Source organism: Anomaloglossus baeobatrachus, unplaced genomic scaffold, assembly GCF_048569485.1.
Source record: "Anomaloglossus baeobatrachus isolate aAnoBae1 unplaced genomic scaffold, aAnoBae1.hap1 Scaffold_475, whole genome shotgun sequence".
Taxonomy (NCBI): Eukaryota; Metazoa; Chordata; class Amphibia; order Anura; family Aromobatidae; genus Anomaloglossus; species Anomaloglossus baeobatrachus.
This window is the reverse complement of record NW_027444094.1, coordinates 114,404-129,182: the sequence shown is the minus strand read 5'-3', so window position 1 is coordinate 129,182 and position 14,779 is coordinate 114,404. Positions and strand designations below refer to the sequence as shown.

At 46.7% G+C, this 14,779-nt stretch overlaps 11 non-coding genes across 11 annotated transcripts; all 11 read left to right on the top strand.

The window, feature by feature from the left end:
- The first annotated feature begins 1,098 nt into the window (after window positions 1–1,098).
- LOC142281433 (U2 spliceosomal RNA) lies at window positions 1,099–1,289 on the top strand. Its single transcript, XR_012743521.1, has one exon. It is a non-coding gene; the product is annotated as a U2 spliceosomal RNA (small nuclear RNA).
- Window positions 1,290–2,406: 1,117 nt separating this feature from the next.
- LOC142281431 (U2 spliceosomal RNA) lies at window positions 2,407–2,597 on the top strand. The gene has a single exon (XR_012743520.1). It is a non-coding gene; the product is annotated as a U2 spliceosomal RNA (small nuclear RNA).
- Window positions 2,598–3,714: 1,117 nt separating this feature from the next.
- On the top strand, window positions 3,715–3,905 carry LOC142281430 (U2 spliceosomal RNA). The gene has a single exon (XR_012743519.1). It is a non-coding gene; the product is annotated as a U2 spliceosomal RNA (small nuclear RNA).
- Window positions 3,906–5,022: 1,117 nt separating this feature from the next.
- LOC142281429 (U2 spliceosomal RNA) lies at window positions 5,023–5,213 on the top strand. The gene has a single exon (XR_012743518.1). It is a non-coding gene; the product is annotated as a U2 spliceosomal RNA (small nuclear RNA).
- A 1,117-nt stretch (window positions 5,214–6,330) lies between these two features.
- Window positions 6,331–6,521, top strand: LOC142281428 (U2 spliceosomal RNA). Its single transcript, XR_012743517.1, has one exon. It is a non-coding gene; the product is annotated as a U2 spliceosomal RNA (small nuclear RNA).
- Window positions 6,522–7,638: 1,117 nt separating this feature from the next.
- On the top strand, window positions 7,639–7,829 carry LOC142281427 (U2 spliceosomal RNA). Its single transcript, XR_012743516.1, has one exon. It is a non-coding gene; the product is annotated as a U2 spliceosomal RNA (small nuclear RNA).
- A 1,117-nt stretch (window positions 7,830–8,946) lies between these two features.
- Window positions 8,947–9,137, top strand: LOC142281426 (U2 spliceosomal RNA). Its single transcript, XR_012743515.1, has one exon. It is a non-coding gene; the product is annotated as a U2 spliceosomal RNA (small nuclear RNA).
- Window positions 9,138–10,254: 1,117 nt separating this feature from the next.
- On the top strand, window positions 10,255–10,445 carry LOC142281425 (U2 spliceosomal RNA). Its single transcript, XR_012743514.1, has one exon. It is a non-coding gene; the product is annotated as a U2 spliceosomal RNA (small nuclear RNA).
- Window positions 10,446–11,767: 1,322 nt separating this feature from the next.
- Window positions 11,768–11,952, top strand: LOC142281525 (U2 spliceosomal RNA). The gene has a single exon (XR_012743607.1). It is a non-coding gene; the product is annotated as a U2 spliceosomal RNA (small nuclear RNA).
- Window positions 11,953–13,069: 1,117 nt separating this feature from the next.
- On the top strand, window positions 13,070–13,260 carry LOC142281423 (U2 spliceosomal RNA). Its single transcript, XR_012743512.1, has one exon. It is a non-coding gene; the product is annotated as a U2 spliceosomal RNA (small nuclear RNA).
- A 1,117-nt stretch (window positions 13,261–14,377) lies between these two features.
- On the top strand, window positions 14,378–14,568 carry LOC142281422 (U2 spliceosomal RNA). The gene has a single exon (XR_012743511.1). It is a non-coding gene; the product is annotated as a U2 spliceosomal RNA (small nuclear RNA).
- The last annotated feature ends 211 nt before the right edge of the window (window positions 14,569–14,779 follow it).

The window sequence follows — 14,779 nt, the reverse complement described above, 5'->3', positions numbered from 1 at the left end:
GCAGAACTCGATTCACCTGATTCATATTAGCCCGATTAGCGAATTGAAATGAATTTTTATCTAACACACTTTTTACTTGCTTTATTCATCCAAATAGCAAACTCATCACCACTCAACTTCACCAACTCTGCTATGTCCCGTGCAGTATCTTGTTGTCAGTCTAATCTAGATCATGTGTAATTGAATGGAATAGATCCCTTTTGGACAAAGTGGAGTCAGATGCTGCAGTGACCACAGGTGTGAGAGGATCTACAATTGGCATCTGGTGTTATCTCTCTGCTTCCACTCCAAATAAAGTTACCTGTTGTTACCTGAACGTCAAATACTAAGAATGGGCGGCCTATGAAAGAATTAGTACTTTCATTAAGTATACTAAACCGGCTAATTGGGAATAGACAAACTGTAAAAAGCCCTCTGAGAAAGCCCCTCTCTAACCTTTGTTAGTAAGCTTTTCTGTAGCCTGCCTGTTGATGTATTTTCGGTTTGAACAGTGCACAACATGAAGAGACGGAACACTGGCGGCTTGTCACAATGCCCCCCGATGACATCACAATAGCGCTGCTGCCTAGAAAACAAGCTGCGCAGAAGAAGTTGTTCTTTGGGTGGGAGGGTGGGCTAGTGGAAGGAGGGGGCAATCTCTTTTTTTCCCGGGTGGTAGGGGGATGACAGGAGAAGGGAAGCGGGTGGTGAGAAAGGTACAGAGGGCAGGGTTTGGGGGCTGGGAAGGAAAGGGAAAAGATTAGGGTTTGGGGATGATGAAAGGGCTTTCTACGGGTAAGGATGGCAAAGGGTGGCAGTGACGGAAAGTCAGGCAACCTGTCCTGTCCGTCTTTTTGTATCGTGAATTGGAAAGACTGCAAGGGGGAGGGGAGTTGCTTGCGCCCTAAAGGAGGAGTTATTCAGATTCATTGCAGTGGGCGGCGGCTGCAAAACGCACCATTCTTCTTGTTTTTGCTCTGCAAAGCAGCCTTTTCAAGGGTTGGCTTGGGTGACAAAATGTCTTGTGTAGGCGTGGGTTTGTCTCCCTCTCGCTCTCTCTCCCTAAGATGTGTCCGGCATAGGCCAGGGTGCCACTCGAGGCCCAAACCAATTCTGGTTATCGCTTCTCGGCCTTTTGGCTAAGATCAAGTGTAGTATCTGTTCTTATCAGTTTAATATCTGATACGTCCCCTATCTGGGGACCATATATTAAATGGATTTTTAGAACAGGGAGATGGAAAAAGAGCTTGCTCTGTCCACTCCACGCATTGACCTGGTATTGCAGTACCTCCAGGAACGGTGCACCCCTTCTTAACCCAGTTTCCAAAAGCAGAACTCGATTCACCTGATTCATATTAGCCCGATTAGCGAATTGAAATGAATTTTTATCTAACACACTTTTTACTTGCTTTATTCATCCAAATAGCAAACTCATCACCACTCAACTTCACCAACTCTGCTATGTCCCGTGCAGTATCTTGTTGTCAGTCTAATCTAGATCATGTGTAATTGAATGGAATAGATCCCTTTTGGACAAAGTGGAGTCAGATGCTGCAGTGACCACAGGTGTGAGAGGATCTACAATTGGCATCTGGTGTTATCTCTCTGCTTCCACTCCAAATAAAGTTACCTGTTGTTACCTGAACGTCAAATACTAAGAATGGGCGGCCTATGAAAGAATTAGTACTTTCATTAAGTATACTAAACCGGCTAATTGGGAATAGACAAACTGTAAAAAGCCCTCTGAGAAAGCCCCTCTCTAACCTTTGTTAGTAAGCTTTTCTGTAGCCTGCCTGTTGATGTATTTTCGGTTTGAACAGTGCACAACATGAAGAGACGGAACACTGGCGGCTTGTCACAATGCCCCCCGATGACATCACAATAGCGCTGCTGCCTAGAAAACAAGCTGCGCAGAAGAAGTTGTTCTTTGGGTGGGAGGGTGGGCTAGTGGAAGGAGGGGGCAATCTCTTTTTTTCCCGGGTGGTAGGGGGATGACAGGAGAAGGGAAGCGGGTGGTGAGAAAGGTACAGAGGGCAGGGTTTGGGGGCTGGGAAGGAAAGGGAAAAGATTAGGGTTTGGGGATGATGAAAGGGCTTTCTACGGGTAAGGATGGCAAAGGGTGGCAGTGACGGAAAGTCAGGCAACCTGTCCTGTCCGTCTTTTTGTATCGTGAATTGGAAAGACTGCAAGGGGGAGGGGAGTTGCTTGCGCCCTAAAGGAGGAGTTATTCAGATTCATTGCAGTGGGCGGCGGCTGCAAAACGCACCATTCTTCTTGTTTTTGCTCTGCAAAGCAGCCTTTTCAAGGGTTGGCTTGGGTGACAAAATGTCTTGTGTAGGCGTGGGTTTGTCTCCCTCTCGCTCTCTCTCCCTAAGATGTGTCCGGCATAGGCCAGGGTGCCACTCGAGGCCCAAACCAATTCTGGTTATCGCTTCTCGGCCTTTTGGCTAAGATCAAGTGTAGTATCTGTTCTTATCAGTTTAATATCTGATACGTCCCCTATCTGGGGACCATATATTAAATGGATTTTTAGAACAGGGAGATGGAAAAAGAGCTTGCTCTGTCCACTCCACGCATTGACCTGGTATTGCAGTACCTCCAGGAACGGTGCACCCCTTCTTAACCCAGTTTCCAAAAGCAGAACTCGATTCACCTGATTCATATTAGCCCGATTAGCGAATTGAAATGAATTTTTATCTAACACACTTTTTACTTGCTTTATTCATCCAAATAGCAAACTCATCACCACTCAACTTCACCAACTCTGCTATGTCCCGTGCAGTATCTTGTTGTCAGTCTAATCTAGATCATGTGTAATTGAATGGAATAGATCCCTTTTGGACAAAGTGGAGTCAGATGCTGCAGTGACCACAGGTGTGAGAGGATCTACAATTGGCATCTGGTGTTATCTCTCTGCTTCCACTCCAAATAAAGTTACCTGTTGTTACCTGAACGTCAAATACTAAGAATGGGCGGCCTATGAAAGAATTAGTACTTTCATTAAGTATACTAAACCGGCTAATTGGGAATAGACAAACTGTAAAAAGCCCTCTGAGAAAGCCCCTCTCTAACCTTTGTTAGTAAGCTTTTCTGTAGCCTGCCTGTTGATGTATTTTCGGTTTGAACAGTGCACAACATGAAGAGACGGAACACTGGCGGCTTGTCACAATGCCCCCCGATGACATCACAATAGCGCTGCTGCCTAGAAAACAAGCTGCGCAGAAGAAGTTGTTCTTTGGGTGGGAGGGTGGGCTAGTGGAAGGAGGGGGCAATCTCTTTTTTTCCCGGGTGGTAGGGGGATGACAGGAGAAGGGAAGCGGGTGGTGAGAAAGGTACAGAGGGCAGGGTTTGGGGGCTGGGAAGGAAAGGGAAAAGATTAGGGTTTGGGGATGATGAAAGGGCTTTCTACGGGTAAGGATGGCAAAGGGTGGCAGTGACGGAAAGTCAGGCAACCTGTCCTGTCCGTCTTTTTGTATCGTGAATTGGAAAGACTGCAAGGGGGAGGGGAGTTGCTTGCGCCCTAAAGGAGGAGTTATTCAGATTCATTGCAGTGGGCGGCGGCTGCAAAACGCACCATTCTTCTTGTTTTTGCTCTGCAAAGCAGCCTTTTCAAGGGTTGGCTTGGGTGACAAAATGTCTTGTGTAGGCGTGGGTTTGTCTCCCTCTCGCTCTCTCTCCCTAAGATGTGTCCGGCATAGGCCAGGGTGCCACTCGAGGCCCAAACCAATTCTGGTTATCGCTTCTCGGCCTTTTGGCTAAGATCAAGTGTAGTATCTGTTCTTATCAGTTTAATATCTGATACGTCCCCTATCTGGGGACCATATATTAAATGGATTTTTAGAACAGGGAGATGGAAAAAGAGCTTGCTCTGTCCACTCCACGCATTGACCTGGTATTGCAGTACCTCCAGGAACGGTGCACCCCTTCTTAACCCAGTTTCCAAAAGCAGAACTCGATTCACCTGATTCATATTAGCCCGATTAGCGAATTGAAATGAATTTTTATCTAACACACTTTTTACTTGCTTTATTCATCCAAATAGCAAACTCATCACCACTCAACTTCACCAACTCTGCTATGTCCCGTGCAGTATCTTGTTGTCAGTCTAATCTAGATCATGTGTAATTGAATGGAATAGATCCCTTTTGGACAAAGTGGAGTCAGATGCTGCAGTGACCACAGGTGTGAGAGGATCTACAATTGGCATCTGGTGTTATCTCTCTGCTTCCACTCCAAATAAAGTTACCTGTTGTTACCTGAACGTCAAATACTAAGAATGGGCGGCCTATGAAAGAATTAGTACTTTCATTAAGTATACTAAACCGGCTAATTGGGAATAGACAAACTGTAAAAAGCCCTCTGAGAAAGCCCCTCTCTAACCTTTGTTAGTAAGCTTTTCTGTAGCCTGCCTGTTGATGTATTTTCGGTTTGAACAGTGCACAACATGAAGAGACGGAACACTGGCGGCTTGTCACAATGCCCCCCGATGACATCACAATAGCGCTGCTGCCTAGAAAACAAGCTGCGCAGAAGAAGTTGTTCTTTGGGTGGGAGGGTGGGCTAGTGGAAGGAGGGGGCAATCTCTTTTTTTCCCGGGTGGTAGGGGGATGACAGGAGAAGGGAAGCGGGTGGTGAGAAAGGTACAGAGGGCAGGGTTTGGGGGCTGGGAAGGAAAGGGAAAAGATTAGGGTTTGGGGATGATGAAAGGGCTTTCTACGGGTAAGGATGGCAAAGGGTGGCAGTGACGGAAAGTCAGGCAACCTGTCCTGTCCGTCTTTTTGTATCGTGAATTGGAAAGACTGCAAGGGGGAGGGGAGTTGCTTGCGCCCTAAAGGAGGAGTTATTCAGATTCATTGCAGTGGGCGGCGGCTGCAAAACGCACCATTCTTCTTGTTTTTGCTCTGCAAAGCAGCCTTTTCAAGGGTTGGCTTGGGTGACAAAATGTCTTGTGTAGGCGTGGGTTTGTCTCCCTCTCGCTCTCTCTCCCTAAGATGTGTCCGGCATAGGCCAGGGTGCCACTCGAGGCCCAAACCAATTCTGGTTATCGCTTCTCGGCCTTTTGGCTAAGATCAAGTGTAGTATCTGTTCTTATCAGTTTAATATCTGATACGTCCCCTATCTGGGGACCATATATTAAATGGATTTTTAGAACAGGGAGATGGAAAAAGAGCTTGCTCTGTCCACTCCACGCATTGACCTGGTATTGCAGTACCTCCAGGAACGGTGCACCCCTTCTTAACCCAGTTTCCAAAAGCAGAACTCGATTCACCTGATTCATATTAGCCCGATTAGCGAATTGAAATGAATTTTTATCTAACACACTTTTTACTTGCTTTATTCATCCAAATAGCAAACTCATCACCACTCAACTTCACCAACTCTGCTATGTCCCGTGCAGTATCTTGTTGTCAGTCTAATCTAGATCATGTGTAATTGAATGGAATAGATCCCTTTTGGACAAAGTGGAGTCAGATGCTGCAGTGACCACAGGTGTGAGAGGATCTACAATTGGCATCTGGTGTTATCTCTCTGCTTCCACTCCAAATAAAGTTACCTGTTGTTACCTGAACGTCAAATACTAAGAATGGGCGGCCTATGAAAGAATTAGTACTTTCATTAAGTATACTAAACCGGCTAATTGGGAATAGACAAACTGTAAAAAGCCCTCTGAGAAAGCCCCTCTCTAACCTTTGTTAGTAAGCTTTTCTGTAGCCTGCCTGTTGATGTATTTTCGGTTTGAACAGTGCACAACATGAAGAGACGGAACACTGGCGGCTTGTCACAATGCCCCCCGATGACATCACAATAGCGCTGCTGCCTAGAAAACAAGCTGCGCAGAAGAAGTTGTTCTTTGGGTGGGAGGGTGGGCTAGTGGAAGGAGGGGGCAATCTCTTTTTTTCCCGGGTGGTAGGGGGATGACAGGAGAAGGGAAGCGGGTGGTGAGAAAGGTACAGAGGGCAGGGTTTGGGGGCTGGGAAGGAAAGGGAAAAGATTAGGGTTTGGGGATGATGAAAGGGCTTTCTACGGGTAAGGATGGCAAAGGGTGGCAGTGACGGAAAGTCAGGCAACCTGTCCTGTCCGTCTTTTTGTATCGTGAATTGGAAAGACTGCAAGGGGGAGGGGAGTTGCTTGCGCCCTAAAGGAGGAGTTATTCAGATTCATTGCAGTGGGCGGCGGCTGCAAAACGCACCATTCTTCTTGTTTTTGCTCTGCAAAGCAGCCTTTTCAAGGGTTGGCTTGGGTGACAAAATGTCTTGTGTAGGCGTGGGTTTGTCTCCCTCTCGCTCTCTCTCCCTAAGATGTGTCCGGCATAGGCCAGGGTGCCACTCGAGGCCCAAACCAATTCTGGTTATCGCTTCTCGGCCTTTTGGCTAAGATCAAGTGTAGTATCTGTTCTTATCAGTTTAATATCTGATACGTCCCCTATCTGGGGACCATATATTAAATGGATTTTTAGAACAGGGAGATGGAAAAAGAGCTTGCTCTGTCCACTCCACGCATTGACCTGGTATTGCAGTACCTCCAGGAACGGTGCACCCCTTCTTAACCCAGTTTCCAAAAGCAGAACTCGATTCACCTGATTCATATTAGCCCGATTAGCGAATTGAAATGAATTTTTATCTAACACACTTTTTACTTGCTTTATTCATCCAAATAGCAAACTCATCACCACTCAACTTCACCAACTCTGCTATGTCCCGTGCAGTATCTTGTTGTCAGTCTAATCTAGATCATGTGTAATTGAATGGAATAGATCCCTTTTGGACAAAGTGGAGTCAGATGCTGCAGTGACCACAGGTGTGAGAGGATCTACAATTGGCATCTGGTGTTATCTCTCTGCTTCCACTCCAAATAAAGTTACCTGTTGTTACCTGAACGTCAAATACTAAGAATGGGCGGCCTATGAAAGAATTAGTACTTTCATTAAGTATACTAAACCGGCTAATTGGGAATAGACAAACTGTAAAAAGCCCTCTGAGAAAGCCCCTCTCTAACCTTTGTTAGTAAGCTTTTCTGTAGCCTGCCTGTTGATGTATTTTCGGTTTGAACAGTGCACAACATGAAGAGACGGAACACTGGCGGCTTGTCACAATGCCCCCCGATGACATCACAATAGCGCTGCTGCCTAGAAAACAAGCTGCGCAGAAGAAGTTGTTCTTTGGGTGGGAGGGTGGGCTAGTGGAAGGAGGGGGCAATCTCTTTTTTTCCCGGGTGGTAGGGGGATGACAGGAGAAGGGAAGCGGGTGGTGAGAAAGGTACAGAGGGCAGGGTTTGGGGGCTGGGAAGGAAAGGGAAAAGATTAGGGTTTGGGGATGATGAAAGGGCTTTCTACGGGTAAGGATGGCAAAGGGTGGCAGTGACGGAAAGTCAGGCAACCTGTCCTGTCCGTCTTTTTGTATCGTGAATTGGAAAGACTGCAAGGGGGAGGGGAGTTGCTTGCGCCCTAAAGGAGGAGTTATTCAGATTCATTGCAGTGGGCGGCGGCTGCAAAACGCACCATTCTTCTTGTTTTTGCTCTGCAAAGCAGCCTTTTCAAGGGTTGGCTTGGGTGACAAAATGTCTTGTGTAGGCGTGGGTTTGTCTCCCTCTCGCTCTCTCTCCCTAAGATGTGTCCGGCATAGGCCAGGGTGCCACTCGAGGCCCAAACCAATTCTGGTTATCGCTTCTCGGCCTTTTGGCTAAGATCAAGTGTAGTATCTGTTCTTATCAGTTTAATATCTGATACGTCCCCTATCTGGGGACCATATATTAAATGGATTTTTAGAACAGGGAGATGGAAAAAGAGCTTGCTCTGTCCACTCCACGCATTGACCTGGTATTGCAGTACCTCCAGGAACGGTGCACCCCTTCTTAACCCAGTTTCCAAAAGCAGAACTCGATTCACCTGATTCATATTAGCCCGATTAGCGAATTGAAATGAATTTTTATCTAACACACTTTTTACTTGCTTTATTCATCCAAATAGCAAACTCATCACCACTCAACTTCACCAACTCTGCTATGTCCCGTGCAGTATCTTGTTGTCAGTCTAATCTAGATCATGTGTAATTGAATGGAATAGATCCCTTTTGGACAAAGTGGAGTCAGATGCTGCAGTGACCACAGGTGTGAGAGGATCTACAATTGGCATCTGGTGTTATCTCTCTGCTTCCACTCCAAATAAAGTTACCTGTTGTTACCTGAACGTCAAATACTAAGAATGGGCGGCCTATGAAAGAATTAGTACTTTCATTAAGTATACTAAACCGGCTAATTGGGAATAGACAAACTGTAAAAAGCCCTCTGAGAAAGCCCCTCTCTAACCTTTGTTAGTAAGCTTTTCTGTAGCCTGCCTGTTGATGTATTTTCGGTTTGAACAGTGCACAACATGAAGAGACGGAACACTGGCGGCTTGTCACAATGCCCCCCGATGACATCACAATAGCGCTGCTGCCTAGAAAACAAGCTGCGCAGAAGAAGTTGTTCTTTGGGTGGGAGGGTGGGCTAGTGGAAGGAGGGGGCAATCTCTTTTTTTCCCGGGTGGTAGGGGGATGACAGGAGAAGGGAAGCGGGTGGTGAGAAAGGTACAGAGGGCAGGGTTTGGGGGCTGGGAAGGAAAGGGAAAAGATTAGGGTTTGGGGATGATGAAAGGGCTTTCTACGGGTAAGGATGGCAAAGGGTGGCAGTGACGGAAAGTCAGGCAACCTGTCCTGTCCGTCTTTTTGTATCGTGAATTGGAAAGACTGCAAGGGGGAGGGGAGTTGCTTGCGCCCTAAAGGAGGAGTTATTCAGATTCATTGCAGTGGGCGGCGGCTGCAAAACGCACCATTCTTCTTGTTTTTGCTCTGCAAAGCAGCCTTTTCAAGGGTTGGCTTGGGTGACAAAATGTCTTGTGTAGGCGTGGGTTTGTCTCCCTCTCGCTCTCTCTCCCTAAGATGTGTCCGGCATAGGCCAGGGTGCCACTCGAGGCCCAAACCAATTCTGGTTATCGCTTCTCGGCCTTTTGGCTAAGATCAAGTGTAGTATCTGTTCTTATCAGTTTAATATCTGATACGTCCCCTATCTGGGGACCATATATTAAATGGATTTTTAGAACAGGGAGATGGAAAAAGAGCTTGCTCTGTCCACTCCACGCATTGACCTGGTATTGCAGTACCTCCAGGAACGGTGCACCCCTTCTTAACCCAGTTTCCAAAAGCAGAACTCGATTCACCTGATTCATATTAGCCCGATTAGCGAATTGAAATGAATTTTTATCTAACACACTTTTTACTTGCTTTATTCATCCAAATAGCAAACTCATCACCACTCAACTTCACCAACTCTGCTATGTCCCGTGCAGTATCTTGTTGTCAGTCTAATCTAGATCATGTGTAATTGAATGGAATAGATCCCTTTTGGACAAAGTGGAGTCAGATGCTGCAGTGACCACAGGTGTGAGAGGATCTACAATTGGCATCTGGTGTTATCTCTCTGCTTCCACTCCAAATAAAGTTACCTGTTGTTACCTGAACGTCAAATACTAAGAATGGGCGGCCTATGAAAGAATTAGTACTTTCATTAAGTATACTAAACCGGCTAATTGGGAATAGACAAACTGTAAAAAGCCCTCTGAGAAAGCCCCTCTCTAACCTTTGTTAGTAAGCTTTTCTGTAGCCTGCCTGTTGATGTATTTTCGGTTTGAACAGTGCACAACATGAAGAGACGGAACACTGGCGGCTTGTCACAATGCCCCCCGATGACATCACAATAGCGCTGCTGCCTAGAAAACAAGCTGCGCAGAAGAAGTTGTTCTTTGGGTGGGAGGGTGGGCTAGTGGAAGGAGGGGGCAATCTCTTTTTTTCCCGGGTGGTAGGGGGATGACAGGAGAAGGGAAGCGGGTGGTGAGAAAGGTACAGAGGGCAGGGTTTGGGGGCTGGGAAGGAAAGGGAAAAGATTAGGGTTTGGGGATGATGAAAGGGCTTTCTACGGGTAAGGATGGCAAAGGGTGGCAGTGACGGAAAGTCAGGCAACCTGTCCTGTCCGTCTTTTTGTATCGTGAATTGGAAAGACTGCAAGGGGGAGGGGAGTTGCTTGCGCCCTAAAGGAGGAGTTATTCAGATTCATTGCAGTGGGCGGCGGCTGCAAAACGCACCATTCTTCTTGTTTTTGCTCTGCAAAGCAGCCTTTTCAAGGGTTGGCTTGGGTGACAAAATGTCTTGTGTAGGCGTGGGTTTGTCTCCCTCTCGCTCTCTCTCCCAAAGATGTGTCCGGCATAGGCCAGGGTGCCACTCGAGGCCCAAACCAATTCTGGTTATCGCTTCTCGGCCTTTTGGCTAAGATCAAGTGTAGTATCTGTTCTTATCAGTTTAATATCTGATACGTCCCCTATCTGGGGACCATATATTAAATGGATTTTTAGAACAGGGAGATGGAAAAAGAGCTTGCTCTGTCCACTCCACGCATTGACCTGGTATTGCAGTACCTCCAGGAACGGTGCACCCCTTCTTAACCCAGTTTCCAAAAGCAGAACTCGATTCACCTGATTCATATTAGCCCGATTAGCGAATTGAAATGAATTTTTATCTAACACACTTTTTACTTGCTTTATTCATCCAAATAGCAAACTCATCACCACTCAACTTCACCAACTCTGCTATGTCCCGTGCAGTATCTTGTTGTCAGTCTAATCTAGATCATGTGTAATTGAATGGAATAGATCCCTTTTGGACAAAGTGGAGTCAGATGCTGCAGTGACCACAGGTGTGAGAGGATCTACAATTGGCATCTGGTGTTATCTCTCTGCTTCCACTCCAAATAAAGTTACCTGTTGTTACCTGAACGTCAAATACTAAGAATGGGCGGCCTATGAAAGAATTAGTACTTTCATTAAGTATACTAAACCGGCTAATTGGGAATAGACAAACTGTAAAAAGCCCTCTGAGAAAGCCCCTCTCTAACCTTTGTTAGTAAGCTTTTCTGTAGCCTGCCTGTTGATGTATTTTCGGTTTGAACAGTGCACAACATGAAGAGACGGAACACTGGCGGCTTGTCACAATGCCCCCCGATGACATCACAATAGCGCTGCTGCCTAGAAAACAAGCTGCGCAGAAGAAGTTGTTCTTTGGGTGGGAGGGTGGGCTAGTGGAAGGAGGGGGCAATCTCTTTTTTTCCCGGGTGGTAGGGGGATGACAGGAGAAGGGAAGCGGGTGGTGAGAAAGGTACAGAGGGCAGGGTTTGGGGGCTGGGAAGGAAAGGGAAAAGATTAGGGTTTGGGGATGATGAAAGGGCTTTCTACGGGTAAGGATGGCAAAGGGTGGCAGTGACGGAAAGTCAGGCAACCTGTCCTGTCCGTCTTTTTGTATCGTGAATTGGAAAGACTGCAAGGGGGAGGGGAGTTGCTTGCGCCCTAAAGGAGGAGTTATTCAGATTCATTGCAGTGGGCGGCGGCTGCAAAACGCACCATTCTTCTTGTTTTTGCTCTGCAAAGCAGCCTTTTCAAGGGTTGGCTTGGGTGACAAAATGTCTTGTGTAGGCGTGGGTTTGTCTCCCTCTCGCTCTCTCTCCCTAAGATGTGTCCGGCATAGGCCAGGGTGCCACTCGAGGCCCAAACCAATTCTGGTTATCGCTTCTCGGCCTTTTGGCTAAGATCAAGTGTAGTCCCTTCGTTGGGTTTGCCTTGGTCTTGGCTGGGAGGGGCCCGGGCTTGCACAACCGCCGGCCTCGGGGATTGTTGCGCCTTTTGGTGCTTACGTCCCCTTATGGCTGGTGGTTCCTGGGCTCGGGAGGCGATCACCTGCGGCACTGCGCTTTTGTGTGGTGGCCGATGACCGTTTTCTGAAATTTGCGGATGAAATCTCATCTGTTCTTATCAGTTTAATATCTGATACGTCCCCTATCTGGGGACCATATATTAAATGGATTTTTAGAACAGGGAGATGGAAAAAGAGCTTGCTCTGTCCACTCCACGCATTGACCTGGTATTGCAGTACCTCCAGGAACGGTGCACCCCTTCTTAACCCAGTTTCCAAAAGCAGAACTCGATTCACCTGATTCATATTAGCCCGATTAGCGAATTGAAATGAATTTTTATCTAACACACTTTTTACTTGCTTTATTCATCCAAATAGCAAACTCATCACCACTCAACTTCACCAACTCTGCTATGTCCCGTGCAGTATCTTGTTGTCAGTCTAATCTAGATCATGTGTAATTGAATGGAATAGATCCCTTTTGGACAAAGTGGAGTCAGATGCTGCAGTGACCACAGGTGTGAGAGGATCTACAATTGGCATCTGGTGTTATCTCTCTGCTTCCACTCCAAATAAAGTTACCTGTTGTTACCTGAACGTCAAATACTAAGAATGGGCGGCCTATGAAAGAATTAGTACTTTCATTAAGTATACTAAACCGGCTAATTGGGAATAGACAAACTGTAAAAAGCCCTCTGAGAAAGCCCCTCTCTAACCTTTGTTAGTAAGCTTTTCTGTAGCCTGCCTGTTGATGTATTTTCGGTTTGAACAGTGCACAACATGAAGAGACGGAACACTGGCGGCTTGTCACAATGCCCCCCGATGACATCACAATAGCGCTGCTGCCTAGAAAACAAGCTGCGCAGAAGAAGTTGTTCTTTGGGTGGGAGGGTGGGCTAGTGGAAGGAGGGGGCAATCTCTTTTTTTCCCGGGTGGTAGGGGGATGACAGGAGAAGGGAAGCGGGTGGTGAGAAAGGTACAGAGGGCAGGGTTTGGGGGCTGGGAAGGAAAGGGAAAAGATTAGGGTTTGGGGATGATGAAAGGGCTTTCTACGGGTAAGGATGGCAAAGGGTGGCAGTGACGGAAAGTCAGGCAACCTGTCCTGTCCGTCTTTTTGTATCGTGAATTGGAAAGACTGCAAGGGGGAGGGGAGTTGCTTGCGTCCTAAAGGAGGAGTTATTCAGATTCATTGCAGTGGGCGGCGGCTGCAAAACGCACCATTCTTCTTGTTTTTGCTCTGCAAAGCAGCCTTTTCAAGGGTTGGCTTGGGTGACAAAATGTCTTGTGTAGGCGTGGGTTTGTCTCCCTCTCGCTCTCTCTCCCTAAGATGTGTCCGGCATAGGCCAGGGTGCCACTCGAGGCCCAAACCAATTCTGGTTATCGCTTCTCGGCCTTTTGGCTAAGATCAAGTGTAGTATCTGTTCTTATCAGTTTAATATCTGATACGTCCCCTATCTGGGGACCATATATTAAATGGATTTTTAGAACAGGGAGATGGAAAAAGAGCTTGCTCTGTCCACTCCACGCATTGACCTGGTATTGCAGTACCTCCAGGAACGGTGCACCCCTTCTTAACCCAGTTTCCAAAAGCAGAACTCGATTCACCTGATTCATATTAGCCCGATTAGCGAATTGAAATGAATTTTTATCTAACACACTTTTTACTTGCTTTATTCATCCAAATAGCAAACTCATCACCACTCAACTTCACCAACTCTGCTATGTCCCGTGCAGTATCTTGTTGTCAGTCTAATCTAGATCATGTGTAATTGAATGGAATAGATCCCTTTTGGACAAAGTGGAGTCAGATGCTGCAGTGACCACAGGTGTGAGAGGATCTACAATTGGCATCTGGTGTTATCTCTCTGCTTCCACTCCAAATAAAGTTACCTGTTGTTACCTGAACGTCAAATACTAAGAATGGGCGGCCTATGAAAGAATTAGTACTTTCATTAAGTATACTAAACCGGCTAATTGGGAATAGACAAACTGTAAAAAGCCCTCTGAGAAAGCCCCTCTCTAACCTTTGTTAGTAAGCTTTTCTGTAGCCTGCCTGTTGATGTATTTTCGGTTTGAACAGTGCACAACATGAAGAGACGGAACACTGGCGGCTTGTCACAATGCCCCCCGATGACATCACAATAGCGCTGCTGCCTAGAAAACAAGCTGCGCAGAAGAAGTTGTTCTTTGGGTGGGAGGGTGGGCTAGTGGAAGGAGGGGGCAATCTCTTTTTTTCCCGGGTGGTAGGGGGATGACAGGAGAAGGGAAGCGGGTGGTGAGAAAGGTACAGAGGGCAGGGTTTGGGGGCTGGGAAGGAAAGGGAAAAGATTAGGGTTTGGGGATGATGAAAGGGCTTTCTACGGGTAAGGATGGAAAAGGGTGGCAGTGACGGAAAGTCAGGCAACCTGTCCTGTCCGTCTTTTTGTATCGTGAATTGGAAAGACTGCAAGGGGGAGGGGAGTTGCTTGCGCCCTAAAGGAGGAGTTATTCAGATTCATTGCAGTGGGCGGCGGCTGCAAAACGCACCATTCTTCTTGTTTTTGCTCTGCAAAGCAGCCTTTTCAAGGGTTGGCTTGGGTGACAAAATGTCTTGTGTAGGCGTGGGTTTGTCTCCCTCTCGCTCTCTCTCCCTAAGATGTGTCCGGCATAGGCCAGGGTGCCACTCGAGGCCCAAACCAATTCTGGTTATCGCTTCTCGGCCTTTTGGCTAAGATCAAGTGTAGTATCTGTTCTTATCAGTTTAATATCTGATACGTCCCCTATCTGGGGACCATATATTAAATGGATTTTTAGAACAGGGAGATGGAAAAAGAGCTTGCTCTGTCCACTCCACGCATTGACCTGGTATTGCAGTACCTCCAGGAACGGTGCACCCCTTCTTAACCCAGTTTCCAAAAGCAGAACTCGATTCACCTGATTCATATTAGCCCGATTAGCGAATTGAAATGAATTTTTATCTAACACACTTTTTACTTGCTTTATTCATCCAAATAGCAAACTCATCACCACTCAACTTCACCAACTCTGCTATGTCCCGTGCAGTATCTTGTTGTCAGTCTAATCTAGATCATGTGTAATTGAATGGAATA